This window comes from Thalia democratica, chromosome 6 (genome assembly GCF_965202585.1).
Source record: "Thalia democratica chromosome 6, ktThaDemo2.hap1.1, whole genome shotgun sequence".
Taxonomy (NCBI): domain Eukaryota; kingdom Metazoa; phylum Chordata; class Thaliacea; order Salpida; family Salpidae; genus Thalia; species Thalia democratica.
In genome coordinates, this window is record NC_139170.1 from 47,637,761 (window position 1) to 47,655,584 (window position 17,824).

Genomic DNA, 17,824 nt, shown 5'->3' on the forward strand with positions numbered 1-17,824 from the left:
TGCTTAAAGTTAAAAATATGTTTTAACTAACTATTAATTATAAAAACAACCCATTCGTGTTGTTGCGTCTATTATATTTTTTAATATGTTGTAATTTGTTATTATTATATTCCTCCGTAAAAAAAGTAGGTGTGAAAGAAGAGTTAGTACAGTGATACTTAAAAAACTTGTATAGCAACTATTTGAAACATTTTAAGACACAACTGTATATTTAAAACAATTTTATAACATAATGTAACAAGTTTATGTTTTACAACTAATGCCAAATAAAATTTACTTGATAAAAAGTAAAGAACAACATTATAACCATAAAGTTATTAACTTTTTTCAATAAAAGAATAATAAACAAAATAAGTTTTACAATTAAACTAAACTAGCTTTAGTCTAACTAATTAATTTGAAACTTTTATAATTAAGTGACAAATTGTTTTAATTCTCTAACACTTTTTGCAAACTTTATACCAAATAACAAAAAGAACTAAAAAAAAATCAAAGATTATTACAAATTTTAGTTTGTAAATAAAAAAAATTAAAAAAAACGATATAAGTCTAAACACTAAAAACATAAAACTGTTTTTCAAACAAACATTTTTTTAACTTTTTATAAACTTTTTAAATGGTATTATTAAAAAACAAGCTGATTAAAAGTTTACAGTTAGCTAGGTTGGCATAAAAAATGTGTTTTAAAATGTTGTTAGATTTCTAAAAGAAATTATAATTAAAAAAAAAGTATAAAATAACTAAACAGTTTTCTTGATGTTTAAAATAAATTAACAGACAGAACAGCGTTAATAATAATAGTAAAGAATTTTTAAAATGTATAATTAAAAACTTTTTTTAATTTTTTTAAATTAAAGCCCTCAAAACTTTTCAAACCATAGAAACAAATAACAAAATAACTTGAATTAAAAATAACGTAAAAAATAAAAATCTAAACCAAATCGAATTAAAACTTTTCAAATTTAAAGTAACATTCAAACATCGTTTGCAATTTGTAAAAGTTTTGTAGAGTTTTCAACGTTTAAAGTTAATATAAAATCTAATTATGATAATTATGCTTTATAAACCTAATTTAATAAAAACCATTATTTGACAGCTTACAGTTTGATTTCATAACAACTATTCAAAATTTCAGTTTTGGAACAAAAAAGTTACAAAATCCTATTTAATTTTGCTTTAAAATTTTAGGAAAAAAATAAATAATACTACAAAGTATTACGTTTTAAAGATAAACAAGACTTGTGATTAAGCTTAATCATATAATTTATGAAAAGTTTAATTTTTTGTTTATCAGGTTGCTAAACTATCCGGGCTAGAATTTAAATCTGAAATGTGAGAAGGAAAAACTAAAACTTTTAAACGAGAAGTTCGAATTATTAGAAATCTGAATTTAAAGCCCAAGTTCACCGCCAGTTTTAAATGTATCTAATTCTTCCTGGTATGAATCTAATTCTTCCTGATATGAATCTGATTCTTCAGACGAGTCAGAGTTTAAACGTTCATAGCTCCTAAAAATTTTGCAGGTATGTTAACATAATTAAGTTTTTATGCGTTTTTAAAGTATACTTGTTAAGAATAAAAACTCAAATTTTTCAATTAAATGCTCCAAATTTTATTCTAAGTAGGTTAAACGATAAGATGGTAACTTACTTTGTAAATTTGTTTTTTATGTAGATTCAGTAGTGTTCTATCTTAACATGTAACGAAGATGAAAAAATTCAAACATTTTGTATTTATTTAGTGTATAAAAATAATAAAATAAATTTGATAAGAATAGAATAAGTTGTTTCTTATTGGTTTCTACAGCACATTTATATAATATAAAGCGATAAACATTTATTTATAAAACTTATGTAAGCGTATTACAAAATTTTAACTTGGTCGAAAAAATCATCAACAAACCAGTTAGTAATTATTGGTGGTTGTCCTTTTCTTAACATTGCTTTAAATAATGTATCACCATCTTTAACTTCAATTGTTACCTGTTGTTTCAAAATATATATAATCAATTTATCATAAATAATTATGTTTTACTGTTGCAGTCAATGAGTTTTGTAAAACAAAACAACTAACATTATTAGAAAGCATGTTTCGACTTTGATAGCTCATAACTTCATCTTTAACTTTTGTACAGAAAACTTTTGTAAATTCGTTATAAAGCATAGTCAACAAAACACGAATCTTTCCGATTTCGATTTGGTTTGTAGCATCCAACCAAGTTGTAAATAGTTCAACATTGTTTATAAACTGCACTTCCAGTATTTCAACCTTCTTGTTGTTGGATTTATTTATCAAAAACAAAACATTAATTTTATATGTAGTATATTTAAAAAAATATAACCTTTTTTTTTAGTTCTTTGTTAAACTAATGTAACTTGGTTTTTACAACTTATCAACTAAAACCAGTATTGTCTTGTTCTATTTCTTATAAAAAACTGTTATACCTTCATCATAAAGGTATTTTATAGTTTTAAGCTTTCGTTTGTTTTACTGTCAAGCAACAATCATTTTTAATTACAAAAGCAGAATCTAAGTAAAAGACAAACTTTGATATTTGAACGAGACAACACGTTTTTTATTCGCTGTACATCGTCCGAAGTTATTCGAAACCCGGCTTTCATCTGCTCTATTTCCAACTTGTATATTTCAGTGACAAACTTTTTTATGAAACTCTCATCGGTGGCAATTCGGCCGTGGTGGGTCGAAATACAAAACTTGTAGTTTCGAAGATTTTCTTTCAACTGGTGTATCACGCCCGAATTTGTGATTTCATCGAACTCGGTCCTGATACTCCGTTGATGAAAGCGCCCTGTACACATGTAATATTTGTTTATTAAGTGTCATAATTTCTTTTTTTAAGCCTTTAGCTATAGCAGTTTAAACTATGCGATAAAGTAAGTTTAATATTACAAGCTAAAGATAGCATTAATTTAAATAAACTCAATTTTTAAACTAATAATATAATAATTTAACAATAAAAAATATAAATTTAACAGTAAAAAATAATTAGTCTGTTTTACTAAAACCTTTTAATTTAAACTTGCTAGAGATATTTTTTTCACAAGTTTAAACTGAAAGTTGTACCATTAACACTTAGAATTTAGAATTCATTTTTGGATAAAAAAAAATTAAACTTTTAGTAATAAACTTTTATTAGACTTTTCTAAAGTAATAATGTTAAAAGTTTTTATGTAATATACAACTAAAAATAAAGTTTTGTGTACGTTAAAAGTAATAGCAAGTCGAACTAAATCAGAAAACTAATATGTTTAAACATAAATATAAAACTTTTTTAAACTCGTCAAAATATTCAAACAAAGTTTTAAAAGTTTACTGACTATATTCAATATTATCTTCTACATGAGAACTGATAATATGCTCTGTTGATCTTTCGATGAACTTCAACTTCTTTATTTTTATTTGCTCTGTGTCTAAAAAAATGAGTATATGTTGAATTTTTATAGACTTATGATTTTTTTAATACTTTGTTTTTAAAGTCGTTAATTTTAATCAAACTCATTCAAAAAAATCGAAATCTATTTGTAGTTTTTTTTAGAAAATTAACTTATTAACTGTATTGTCTTTGTAAATTTATTAATTTATCTAATTACATTGAAAGTAGAATTAAGTTTTTGTCATTTTCAAGCAACATTTTGCACTTATACTTTGTAATCAAACAAAACTTTGTGAAATAAACTTTAGTAATATGAAAGTAAAAGAAACTTGTAAAATTTAATATACATAACTACAAATCGAAATCTGACCAAAACACAGAATGTTGACCATGGACACGAGGAACAGCCGAACCATGCACAGTTCATCCGATCCTAATGGGTCTCCTTCGCCGGTAAGCTCCGGAAAAATCATATCTAGAAACCCGTAAAAATCTTCATTTGCCAAGTTCAACCAAGCATGTCGGCTTGTTAAGTATTCCTGTTTATTTTTCTATAATGTTTAAATGTTAGTTGTAAACTAACTTTTGTAAGGTCTGAGCTTTAAAACAAAGTTTTTATTTTTTTAACTTTTAAACTTTTTTAGTACTTAAGGTAGATTTGGAACTACTATGCAATTCCAAAAGAGTTTTTGAAGTTTTCCTCTTGAATTAAAGTAACAATTAGCTTGCAAAGGAAAATTAAAGCTTGTTTTTGTTTATACGGCTATCAAAGCTTTAAGCTTACAGAAATGTTGTTTATTATGTAAAAATTCAGTGTAAAGTAGCTAAAAAAAAAAGACAATGTGTTGTAAATTTTTTGATGTAGATAAAACTTTAAAGAGCTTAGATACACAGTTAGTAACGATAATGAACTATCAGTATTTTTAATATACCTTAGTCTTAGAACCTTCATTTTTATTTTTAATGATTTCAAAACATTTAAAACGTGTTTCCTAAAACACTTTTTTTTAAATGTTAATTAAAAACTAAAAAAAAATTAGTTAACTGTTTTATTTTATAGAGAAACAAACTTTAGTGTTTTTCTATTTAAGAAGTACACAGAATAATAGTTGTATATTGATTAACAAAAAAAAAAAAGACTTAACAAACTTGGATACTCTGGTGGGCGAAATAGAATAGGCTTGTACCGACCAAAACCCCGTTGACTCCCACCATTAAGTCCTGGACCTCTTCAGGCGTAACTCCGCACCCAATAAGATCTTCTTGGTTTATCACAACCGACCGCTCTACAGTCTTACCGTACGCCAGTTTTGAAAGTTTCGTCGTGAGCTCGTCTTCCCCGAGCGGGCTCGCTTTGTGAGCGCTGCTGTGCAGTCGGCTGAGAAGCTCGTCGAACAGACTGGCCACCGATCCGACCACTTTCCAAATTTCCTCACCAAGTATTCGGTGCAGGTGACAAAACAGTCTCAGATACAAGGGGCAAAAAATCAACCGCTCGACGTTTGGAGACTTTTCTTTGAGTTTGCTTAGAATTTTGTCGGAATCTTCCGTCTCAACAAAAAAACGAAGCAGTTTTTTCGTATCGTTTTCCGACAGGTCGTCAAGATACAAAACATAGTCTGTTTGGATGCTTACCTCAAAGTTTAGAATGGAATGCGGTCTCGATGTTAAAATAAGCCGTACTTTAGGTAAGACTTTTCTTGATAAGATCAAGTGTAACAGTTCAGAAGCCAAATACTTTTTGTGAACACTTATTTTTGTAGAATCTTTACACTTCTGTAATGAAAATCTGGCCTGATCCAGGCCTTCTAAAATTATGGTTACTTTGTGTTGGTTGGCTAATAACCAGGCAAAAGCTGCACTTAACTGGTTTTTACCAAACTTAATATCACTCGAAAAGTACAATATTTGTATCTCAAACAAGAGATATTTTAAGTCAATCGGTTTATCAGGGTTAACGAAAGACAAAGGAACGAAAAACGTGTAATTTCCTTTTTGAAGTGTGGACAGAACCACTCTTTTGCTCAGAGTAGTTTTTCCAGAGCCAGCCGGGCCAATCAACAAGATGTATGGATTTAGACTGTTTCTCATCTGCATGATTTTTTCATTTGACGGTTCATTTTGGCTTCCGTTGAGTCTGTAAATTTGTTACTACAGTCTACAATACAGTTTTATTAAAAGAAGCACCACAATAGTTAACTAACTATTTGTTTTTGTTTTTGATTAAGTGAAAACAGTTACCTAAACACGGACTAAACAATTAAAATTAAAAAAACAATAAAAGTTATTAAACTTTGGTTTGTGTATATTTATTGATAACTTTGTATTGTTTTTTATAAAATATAAAAGATTAATAAACAAGAACAAAAGTTTATTGAACACTTTACTACAAAAAAAAAACAAAACTAGATCAAACTTTTAGTATCTAATTTCAGTTTTTAAACATTCATATCATAAGTTTCCAATTACCTTATCAATAATAAAGTTTTCATACTACAGCGTATTTGAAAGTTTTACTAACCCAACAATATCAGCAAACTCAACTTTCGGAGCATGTACGAAAGCAGTAAAATGATCATGAACATCTCGATACGTTCTGTCTGTCAAATTCTTCTTGAAGTGATCTTCGGACATCTTGATGATCGGATGCACGATGGGAGCTTCCCGGCTCAGTTTATCAGCGTCACGTCTTCCCATCGGATCGCAGAGAACGCCGCAGTTCTTTTGTAAAAGGCTTTTTATTTCTAGTACTAAGGATCCGGCTGCAAAGAAAAGACTTTATATGTTGATTTTAATCAAAAGCGCCATTTCGGTATGATATAGGGCATATATGTGGTATTCAAATGTCCTATTGTTTCAATTAAGTTTACAAAAATAAAAATAAAACATTTGTAATATAGTTTAAATTAAAAATAGTCAAACTTAATTTTTGTTGGAAGTATCTTTTTTTAGTCGAAACTTTTAATTAGACCTTGTAACTAAATATTTATGTGTGTTGTATTAACTAGTCTGTTCTTTTTACTTAACTAAAAAATTTTCAAGGATTTTTATACATCAAATAACTATTTAGATTTAAGGTGAGTGTTTTATGTAGGTAACTAAAGATAAGGAAACATTATAGAAATTTCAAAATTTGATAATAGTTTTATGTGTAATTCAGTAGTTATTTCACCAATGCTGAATATTTGTAGTGAATTTTTTTGTATTTTTTACCAAATAAGTTAGAGTAACGACAATTATACGACTTGAACTTGACACAAAAACCACATTGTTTTACAAGCACACACTTTCAATACATCTGCGTGTCTAAACATCTAAGTAAGTGGCTTAATACTTCTCATAATTAATTCAACGGCAAACGAAAGTTTAAAATTATTTTTTTTAAAGTAACAAAACATCAAAAAAATTTCTTACCATACAATCCATCATTTTCATAGAATTTTCTAAGATCATCATTAGCTGTTGAATAAACATAGTTTTAATAACAATTTTACCATGATCTATAAATAAAACTGTTTTGTATGTAATATTGATTGCTTATTCAAAGAACTAACCAAGTTTATAATTTCTTTATTATCGCAATTAAAATACATTAAAATTGACAAGTTTACAAAAAGAAAATTATAATAAAAACTTACTAGGTTTAATAGAGTGAGAAATGTTCTTTAAATTATTTTCTATCAAAGTTGTAAGCAGTTCTTTGCTCCATCCAGGTGAAAGATCACCGCTTTCACCAGTTTGTAGGATCAGCTCAGCAATCTCGTAACTCTTTCCTTCACTTTCTAGTCTTTCTACTCCATCCTGTGATAAAATATTTTTAAGACTACGAGATTACGTGTTACATTGCAACCATAATTGTTAAAAGTAGCAAAAAAACTTAAGGGTGAACTAGCCGAAAATTTTGGTAACTATCATATATTTAGGTAACTATGATAGTGGCTAGTAACAAAATGTCCAAACCTTGTGTTCATCTGAGCAAAATTTTTTAAGTGGTGTAAAAATTTCGGGTCTATCAACTTGTTTTAGACTTTCCAACAAACTGGGTTTGCTGTTCAGTTTGTAAGTAAATACGTTATCATAGAGCTGATCAGGGGCGTTTGAAATTGTCATTTTGTTTTCCATTTTAATGTTTTGTTTATTGAAAGGAGAATGTTTATAAAATTTATTAACTGAAACTAATGTACTATTTAGAGCTTTGTGTTTGCATTGAAAAATTACAAAATTCACCAAAAATACTTTAAAGTAAAGAAGTTTTGTTAATATTAAGTTTTAAAATAGAAACAAACTTATTGAAACAACCTTATTAAAAAGCTTATTTCAGTTACTTTAATATCTAAAACAAAACAGCAACTTATAAATAAGGTAATTTATAAATCAGCAAACATCAAATTTCAAAGTAAGGTATTTTTATAACGATTACTACATTTATTTTAAGTAATTGCAGCCATTGAGCAACTTTATATAGAAGAATTGGCCTGCTACTTATAAAAAGCTGTCGACCTCTACTACAATCTAAACTAAAGGATAAGTTTAACGGATAAGTTTACAGTAAATAAAATGTACAGTAACCTCTCGCATCTTTACGCACTCGTGACGTCACGCACTCTCGTTTAGTTACGCACTTTAGAATTCTAAAAAAATCAAAAAATAAAACTTTAATTTCAATTCCTCAAAATTCTTAGGCCGAGAAATTTCATTCCTACTCAAAAACCCCATTAATATATCTTTAATAAAATGCAAGACAAGTTTACCCTTATGTGGGCAATTGTCAAATTAAAAAAAGTTGTAGTAACATAAACAACTTTTATGAAACAAAAAACTGTTTGTACAACTTTAAAAAAAAAGTTGTACTAACATATACTTTTCATATTTTTGTTCAAAAGAAGAAATCCATTACAGCGCCAAATGCACTTTTTTGTAAAAGGCTATAGAAATTTTTTTTAATATAGACACCACACCATTTCTTAATTGTAAACAAATGCTTATTTGTAAATTGAATTTGCAAAGTAGAATAGAGTACAAATGTTAAGTATCAAATAAGTCACATATAAGTAAAGATAAAATCTACTATTTTTAAAATTAGTCAAATTTTTCAACAAGTAACGTTATTTTATATAAATTTAAATCCTTTTTAAATATATGTACAGGTTTATCTTTTGTTAGTTTATAGATAAAGTGAACAAATTGTTAAAAGTGGGAAAGTACCCAGTCTGCTTTTAACTAGAAGCAATATAAAAAAATAGCCATTATAGTAAGATATCTGGTACCTCTCGTATCTTTACGATCTCTCGTATCTTTACGCACTTTTTATGTGGACACAATGTGCGTAAATAAGCGAGAGGTTACTGTACATAAAAACTTCACAATATTACGTCAAACACTCAATTATTACGTCACCATATATATTAATTTTCCAATTTAGCTAAAAACAATAGACCACTTTTAATTTCAAATTAAAACTTCCCCATTAAACTTAATGTCATTTATTACTTTAAGACAAATCAAATGCTAAAAGCTAATTATTTAATTCTCCACTTAAAAGGTTGAGAATTTCCACTCATTATTTCCTTCAGACACTTAGTTAAACAATAAACAAAAATGTATTTAGCTTCTCCTTTTTTATCAAAGTATTTTTAGTTAACAAAGTGAATAAGTAAATGTTTCTAAGAACAAATAACAAGTTTGTTATATGTTTTCTATAAAATAAAACTAAACTTACAACAAATCTTTAAATTTCTAGTATAAAATTAAAAAACAAAACCAATTTTATTTCTGCATTCAAAAACTGAAATAACTTAACTTTTATAATGTTTTTAAAATTACTAGTTAAGTCTTTTCAACTAAAACAAATTGTACTAATATTAAAAAAATTTTAAAAACAAAAAGTGCTGTTAAAACAAATCAACTTAAATAAATTTTGAAAAGCATTTTAAATATGACTTGACTTTGTTAAGCAACTACTTACTATGTAATATTAACTTTTACAAATTTTTTTTCACGAATACTGCTAAAACCTTTCAAGTTTTAGTTTTTCTTTAAACTTCAAATAAGACGGTTTCATACTTAAAAGCGCGCACTAAAATTCTAACTTGCAATTTTGAAAAGCCTCTTTGCTCAAAACAAATATTTGTTTTAAAGTCAACTTAGTAAACAATGTGTTATATTTACACTTAACAGTTTATTGTCTACATATTTATAAAACAGTTAATAGAATAAAAACTTTGGGCGAAACAAATTAATAAAACTAGACTTTTATTTTTTGTACATCTTTAAGCAATTTGAAAAATTTTAATTAAATTATGATATTAATTTTAACTAAGTAAACCAGTTGTATGAACACTTAAGAATTTTTTTTTTGTTTTTTTAACACATAAAAAATTTAATTACTAATATCAAATGGTTTGTTTATTTTGATTTACGATTTATATCTACCTGCAATTTATTGAAAGTTTATTGTTTTGGTTTAATATTTATTTATCTTTTTAATAAAGATGTTCATATTACTAACTGGCTCTCTCTACCTTTAAAATGTTTTTGATTAAAAAAAAATTCTAACTCTTTTAGTTTTATCACTAAGTTACACTTACACAATGAGGTTTTAAATTACAAAAATTATAACAGTTTCTACATTTTCCAAAAAAATTGTACAAGTTAGCTAAATAAAAAGCGTTTTTATTACTTCTATAGACTTGGCCTTTTTGAATATTTTTTTTGTGTAATTAATCCTTAAAAACTACAACCGTTTTTTGATAAAAAAATTTCTACGAAAACAAAAAAGTAAACTTTCGGTATCACCTTAGTTTTATACCGAATTATTTATAAATTTTTTTTTGTTTAAATTATTTTTATTATTAAATGTTTTGGTTTCAAGAAAACAAATAAAGAGATCTCAACTACTGGAGAAGAAATAATGAATTTATTCTTTCAAAAATTTATTTTAGAAACTAGGTTTCGGTCAAAGACCTTGTCAGTGCTTAAATAAATCTTATTCAAAAAGAAATTCTGAAAAACTGTAATTCTACTGAAGACTAAAACAAAACAGTAATAAAAGATCTTGAACATTTTATTTATAAATCAGGAGTTCAATATTTATAAAATTCTATTCATATAATTAACGAGTGCATTTACTAAAAGTTTTAACATGTTTGTAAGAACTTAATATAATATTTCTTTTGTTACATTTCTATCTACGGTAATAAAAGTTGTTTAAACAACAGTTTTTGATACAGTTTGTCCGCAATTAGAGTTACAAGTATGTAGTTGTAGTTTATTAAATATTATTAAGATAATAATGTTCGTTTCTCGGGAAATTTTTAAGCTGGCCAAGACTATGAAATACTTATTTTTTTTGTTTTTTTTGTGGTTGTTTTTGTTTACCTTTCTCTATGTTTTCTCAAGCGTCAAGGTGCACAAACTTTAAGCAAAAGATGCAGTTTATCTAAGACGTAAAAGTCGTCGACCGAGCGCAATAATTGCACATTTCAATTATTTTATTTTTTTCTTTTTAAACCACAAAAACATTTAGCAGCAAAAAAATGAGCCCAGTAAATACGATTCTTGTTGACTGTTATTATTAACTATTACTAAAAGCTTCTTACTAACATTTCGCATTTTGTTCAAAGTAAGCTACAAATGTTTATATTTTGGATATACTGAATCAGTAGTCATTGTTATATTTATTTTTGTGTAACAAAACGAAAATCTTTGTTATGAAAAACATTATATTTTACATAATTGCAGGCGGCAAAAAAACTTTATTATAAGTTATGAGGAAGTTTTTCTTTTTGTTGCGAATAAACTACTTATGCGTAATCGTACCACAAATTTTCGATTCAAAAAACTAAATTTAGTCGAAAAGAAAAAGATATTTCCTAAAAATTTTTGTAAATACTCTATACTAGTGGTTATGATTAAAAAGAAAGATACTTAGGAAGTATATAATAAATTAGATAATTACTTAAAAACTTTAATTGCTTCAAAAAAAGAAGCAACTTAATCAGGAAAATAGAGCAAACCTTTTTGGAAAAACTGTAAAATTTGTTTTCACAACAAAATAGTTTGTAATTGTTAAAGTTTTAACAATTAACTTCTAAATATAAATATATTGTTTTAAAGTTTAATGAAATTTATTATCTGAAACAGTCTTAAAACAATTGTATGTTTTGGTAAATAAAAATTTAAAGCTTTGAAATTCGAAACTTGTTGTGCCTGTGTAAAGGGAGTTAAGTTTGTAGTTCTGTAATGACGTTATTTTTATCCACTAAAATAACAGCTAGTTTGTTTGAGCTACCTTTAAGATGATTTTAAAACTTTAGTTTACAAAGTAAAATTCTGTTTATTTATGCAGGTATTTAATTATTATAATCTATACTTTTATCCTTAAAGCTTAAGCCATTTGTTTTGTAATTGTGTAGCGAAAAGGAGTAATTATTTTTTTTAAAACATATTTCAAAAAACTACTTTCTCTATTTGTTTACAAAATTAAATTACTATTTTCGCCTTTGATGTTTAGTCAAAAACTTTATAGTTTTGTTATAATATGTAAAATAATCAAAACTACTAAAAGTAACTAAGTTTTTAAACTAGTTTTAGCCATATCTCAAAAAAGTTTTAAAACTTTGCAAAAATTAAAAAAGGTCTTTAAGTATTACTAATACTGTATTAGTTAGACCTTAACACGGATTTTTAATTTTTTCAAAAGTCTTTATTACTTTTTTTACTTGTGGTTTTTAATTCTTTTTTTAAGAATTTAAATCGTCAGAATTTAAACTGTCCGAGTGCGATTAGTCGTTTACCCGTGTTAAATAAACTATTACTGCAGAAAGTATCAGATAAACAAAAATTTGAGCAAAACAAATTACTAAAAGTAAATTTTTATGTCTTGTGCTTCTTTAAATAATTTGAAAAAATTAAATGTAGTTACAATACTAAGTTGAAACTAAGTAAACCAGTTTTATGAACACTTTAAAAAATTTCTTTAAAATTTTATATACTATGTAGAAACTTTACCGGGCAACACCAAAGTATTTGTTTATTTTGGTTTACAATTTATAACTACCTGCAATTTATAGTAAGCTTATTATTTTTAATAACATAGTTTACTAAACAACAAAAAAGCGCTCAAAATTTTTGGTCCTAGGACCTGGTGCACGAAAAAACTTTTGGTTATCGGGTCGCAAACCACGGATACCTTTTAACGGACAGTAATGTTCTTTTTTAAATAAAAAACTGTATGATTATAGCCTTGTAGTAAAAACTGGTTAAAATATAATTTTACAAGTTCTATATACCTTTAAATTGTCTGTTGTCCTAAAAAACTTTAACTCTTTGAGATTTAAATATTATTAAGTTGCACTTACACAAGAATTTAAAACTAACAAAACTTGCTAATATAAATTACTTTGTTTTTCGAATATAGGTATAAGCTGGTTAAAAAAAAGTGTTTTAATTATTTGGCGGACTTTTAAAAAAAAGATATAAAAGACAAAGCCGTTTTGAAAAAATATAGTTTTTATTGTAAGAACTCCTTAAAAACTACAACCACTTTTTGATAATAATATTTTAAAGAAAACAAAAAAGTAAAACTATCGGGATTATTTTTAGTTTATACGATTTTTTTTTAAATAAAACTTGTTTTTTACTTTTCTATATATATAAACAGTTTAGCTTTAGAGTCCATTGCAGTTTAAACAATGCTTAGACTCTAATGAACTCTAAACTATTTTTATATATAGAAAGGTAAAAAATAAATCTATTAAAGCTTCAATTTATTGCAGACCTTCTTTTACTTTTTTAGAACAATTTTTTTTTTTTTTGCGTTTAGTTTTTTTTTTCGAAAAACTTTCGAAACTAGAAAGATAATAAACGAGCAAAAGTTCTTTTTTAAATAAAAAAACAATCTTTAGTAACAAATTAAAAAAGATTAACAATAGATACTTCTGTCTGTAAAAACTAAATTAAATAGCTGAAATAAAAACTTGATTAGTAGACCTGATAAGTCAATAGACCTTGTTTAAAAAGTTAGGTTTGAAGCTTTATATTAAAATTCCGCTTTTGCTTTTGAAAAATCAAGTTCAATTCATAACAAATTGGTTATTTTATTTAGTCTGCTATATGAATGAATATGGAAAGAAAATATTGCAACAATTAGTAAGTTAGGTTTAGTTAAATTTTGTAATTATTAAGGGCAAGTGAAACATATTGTTATATAGTTTTCGGAACCATAGTAGTTGAGTAACTGTAAAAATTGAAATTATTTAGAATAATTTAGTGCAGATTAGTGTATGTCTTAAAGACTATAAATTCAGTATTAACCAAACTTTTTTTTTTGTTATTTCATAAATTGGGTTGATGAGGATATACTGTTACTGCTAACAGTTTTTATTACAGGGTTGCCACTTTACCTGGAATCCTGGAAAAACCTGGAATTTTACAATTTACACAAAAAGAACATGGAATTTGGGAAATTTTGAAAAAAAACCTGGAATTTTAACAATTTTCACATGGTCATAAGTAAAATTTTGATTTGACTCAAAAAATCTATCACAAAAATTAAAAACTTTTGTCATCAACAAAATTTTTTTTATAAAAAAAAAATTAAAGTAGCTTTACATTATCTTTTTATTGTTTTTATATTATTTAACACAGTTTCTTACCTTAAACTTAACTTTAAACTAAAAATAGACCCAAAAGTGTGTACTTTTAAATCCTGTAAGAAATTTGGAAAACCTGGAAAATTTCATGAAAAAACAAGTGGCAACCCTGCACTTTACCTGGAAACTTGGAAATACCTGGAATTTGACAATTAGGCAAATAAACCAGGAAAAACCTGGAATTTGATAAATTTTGAAAGAAAACTGGAACTTTGAACAAAAATCACTAAAAAAACCTGGAAAAATCTGGAATTTTTACAATTTTTACATGTTCAGTAGTAAAATTTCAATTTGACTCAAAAAATCTATCATATAAATACAAATTTTGTCATCATCAAAAATTTTTTGTTAAAAAACACATCTAAAGTAGCTTTACAGTATCTTTTAAATGTATTTATACTATTTAACACAGTTTCTTATCTTAAACTTAACTTTAAACTAAAAATAGACCCAAAAATGTGTACATTTAAAAACCTGGAAGAAGTTTGGAAAACCTGGAAAAAATTTTAATTAAATGAGTGGCAACCCGGTTATTATTTTTTAGGACTTTTTGTTTAGGTGCTACAATTGTTGAATTAAGCAAATAATAAACATAAACATGGGTTTCAATCTTTTTATTTTAGTATTTTTAATGCACCAAATGAAAACCATACCACTGATTTAAACAGTTTATTTTATTATATCTAAATTTGCTAGGATGTTTAAATTTTTACAAAAAATCTGGAAAACATCACATATTATATAAATAAATTATAGTATGTTGTTTTATTTTTTAAGTAGCTATATACTGCCTTAATACTTTATCTAAGTTTAACAGAAAGGCTAATTTACCTGAAATTTAAAAAATTATTTAAAAAATCCTGGTAAAACATGGATTTTAATACTTTTTAAAATAAAACCTGTAACCAGAAACAAAATCAAAAAAGAACCTGAATTTTTGAACAAATTTTGATGTGCAATAGTAAAATCTAGACTATATCAAAATGAAGATTACTCACAACAACAAAAATTGTATATTAATTTGAGTTTATTTGCTATTAAGCACATTTAAAATAACATTAGAGTATATTTTTAACAGTTTTGTAGTACTAAAAGCTATTATTACCTAAGTGTAATTATCTACTAAAAAGAGACAAAAAGAATTTTGAATTCTAAGACCTAGAAAAACATCAAAATGATGAAATATGTTTTTAAACCACACAGCGTTTAAAAAAGACACTGCTTAACACTTTTTTTCAGGTTTATTGCTTTGTGCACCTTGAACATATGTAAACTAGTAGTTGATTTACTGTATATAATTAAAGTTTTATATAAAGTAGTTTATACACATGAATATTTTTCAATACTTATAAGCAATTTTCTTAGAATGTTGACATTGTTTAAACTAGTTTATTTTCAACTAAAACAAAATAACCTGTTTAAATCTATAGACTTAATCAGAAATAGTTTTTGTTTTCAATTAGAACCTGAAAACCTTGGTTATGACAATTTGGGCAAAAAAACCTGGAATTTGAGAAGTTATGAAAAAAAAAGTAGAAAAACCTGGAATTTTTAACAACTTTAACATCTTAAGTAGTAAAATTTCGATTTGACAAAAAAAAATCTATACTAAAAAAAATTTTTGGCTTTATCTCTTTTTTTTATTAAATAACACATTTCAAGTAGCTATACGGTATCTTTTCAATGTTTTTATCTAACAAAATTTCTTACCTTAAACTTCACTTTAAACAGAAAAGAGACCCAAAAATGTGTACTTTGAAAAGCTGGAGGAAATTTTGAAAACCTGGAGAAAATTTCCCAAAAACATTTGACAACTCTGTACTGGACAAATAGTTTTAAAAAGTTGTATACATGCAAATAAAGACCTTTATGTTATATTATTTTAAGCTCAGTCAATTTATTAAGTAATTATAAAATTATACGAAAATTCAAAAAATGTTATGTGTGAAATTTAGCAAGTATATTTATTTCTTATGGATTTACTTAAAATGTTATCTTTTCGTAAACAGTATGTGTACAAATTTTTATAAGTATATGTGCAGTAACACCTTTTTTTACAAAGTGTGTGCTCACAAAGGTCATTGGATTAATGTTAAGAAATACTTTTAATCATTTAGACACACATTCATGCTGTGTATTACAGCGGTTTAAGTTTTTGCTTTTATAATAATTATAAACTTCAGAATATTTTTTTGCTAATTATACAATAAATATCATTTAAAAAGTATTTGTTTACCATTTTTTTAACCAAATACTGACAGTATTGAACTTGTAAACCATGGTCTACCATGGGCACCACACATTCTTGTACCTTAGTTTTTTTTTTTAAATCACAGTCACATTTGTCTTGATGACACTTTTCTTAGTGGTAAAAACGTAATAAACTTTTTGTAAATTAATGACTGCAAGTTTCATTGGTTGCAACTGTAGTATGAGTTTCAATTAGAATAAAATTTAGGTCTTAGTCTGCCAAGAGCTTGTAAGCCGTAAATCAATGTTATGTGATTAATTTTTTTTGTAAATTTAAATTTTATAAAAACATTGTTTGCTTTTGAAAAAATTATTTTATCTAATTAAAAAGCTATTTTTGAAGACACCAATCTAAAAAATATTAATTAGTTTAGTTAAGTTACTAGATAAAGTTTTTCATAGTTTCAGCTACCTAATTTATTTAAACTTTTGACCTTAACTTTACAATCATTAAATCCGTTTATTAAAAGGTTTAAAGTATTTTTTAAAATTCAGTAGCTAATCAAAATACAAGATGACTGATTGTCTTAAATAGCAATTGTCTTAAATCTAAGTTGTTCATTTAAAGTTGCCTGAAATAAATCCACACTTACTACTTTTTACATTTTAATTACTTAATTTTGATTTTACAGCTTTAAGCTTCGTGTTATTCATGTAATTTTTTGTTTTTTAGATGCTGGTAGTATTTAAGTAACTTGTTATTACCAAAACTACAACAAAGCATCTGGTTTGTGTTTTAGTAAATAAGTTAAGTTCTCCTATAAGTAAATTTTGGTTCATTATTGGTAAATTTATGTTTTTGACAAAGTTAACAGCTTGTAGTTAAGCTTTGATTTTAATTTTAAAGTTTGTAACAGCAAATTAGTTTCAACATTTTTTAAGATATATTTAGTTTAAAGACATTGTTTAAAGTTTCAAAACGAAGTTCTTATTAATTTTTTGTATGATTTCACAAATTTTATAAATGAAATCTGCTGTCACACTTTAAATTGATTTTTTAGTGTTGTTCATTCTATGTTTAAGTTTTTATATTTACTGCTTTGCAGTATGTTAACTTAACTCAACTTATTTTTATTTGTGATTAATTGATTATTTGTTATTTTTAAGCAAAAAAGTATATAATTTTGTTTTCAAACCATACAAAAACTGTAAAAGAAAATATGTATTAACTTTTGCTATGTCTAATAGTGATCAGCTACTAAATAAGAAATGAGAATCATATTTATTAAGTATCTAAAAATGTTATTGTAAAACTAACAATACTTAGAAATCTTAAAAAAAAACTTTAATACACTATTACTAAAGTACAAAAAAAATCAGTAAATATTATTTAAAATATGTTTACTAGGTAGGTTAAAGTAAAGTAGACATAAATGGTGTAATCATTATAAGATATGTATTTTTTTAATACTTTTATCTTAAGGTTTATACTAGGGATTGTCATTGAAAATTTTGTAATCTAACTAAGTTTTCAAGTTAACTATGTTCCATTAATTCTGTTCTTAAATATAAATTATGTTATATCGAA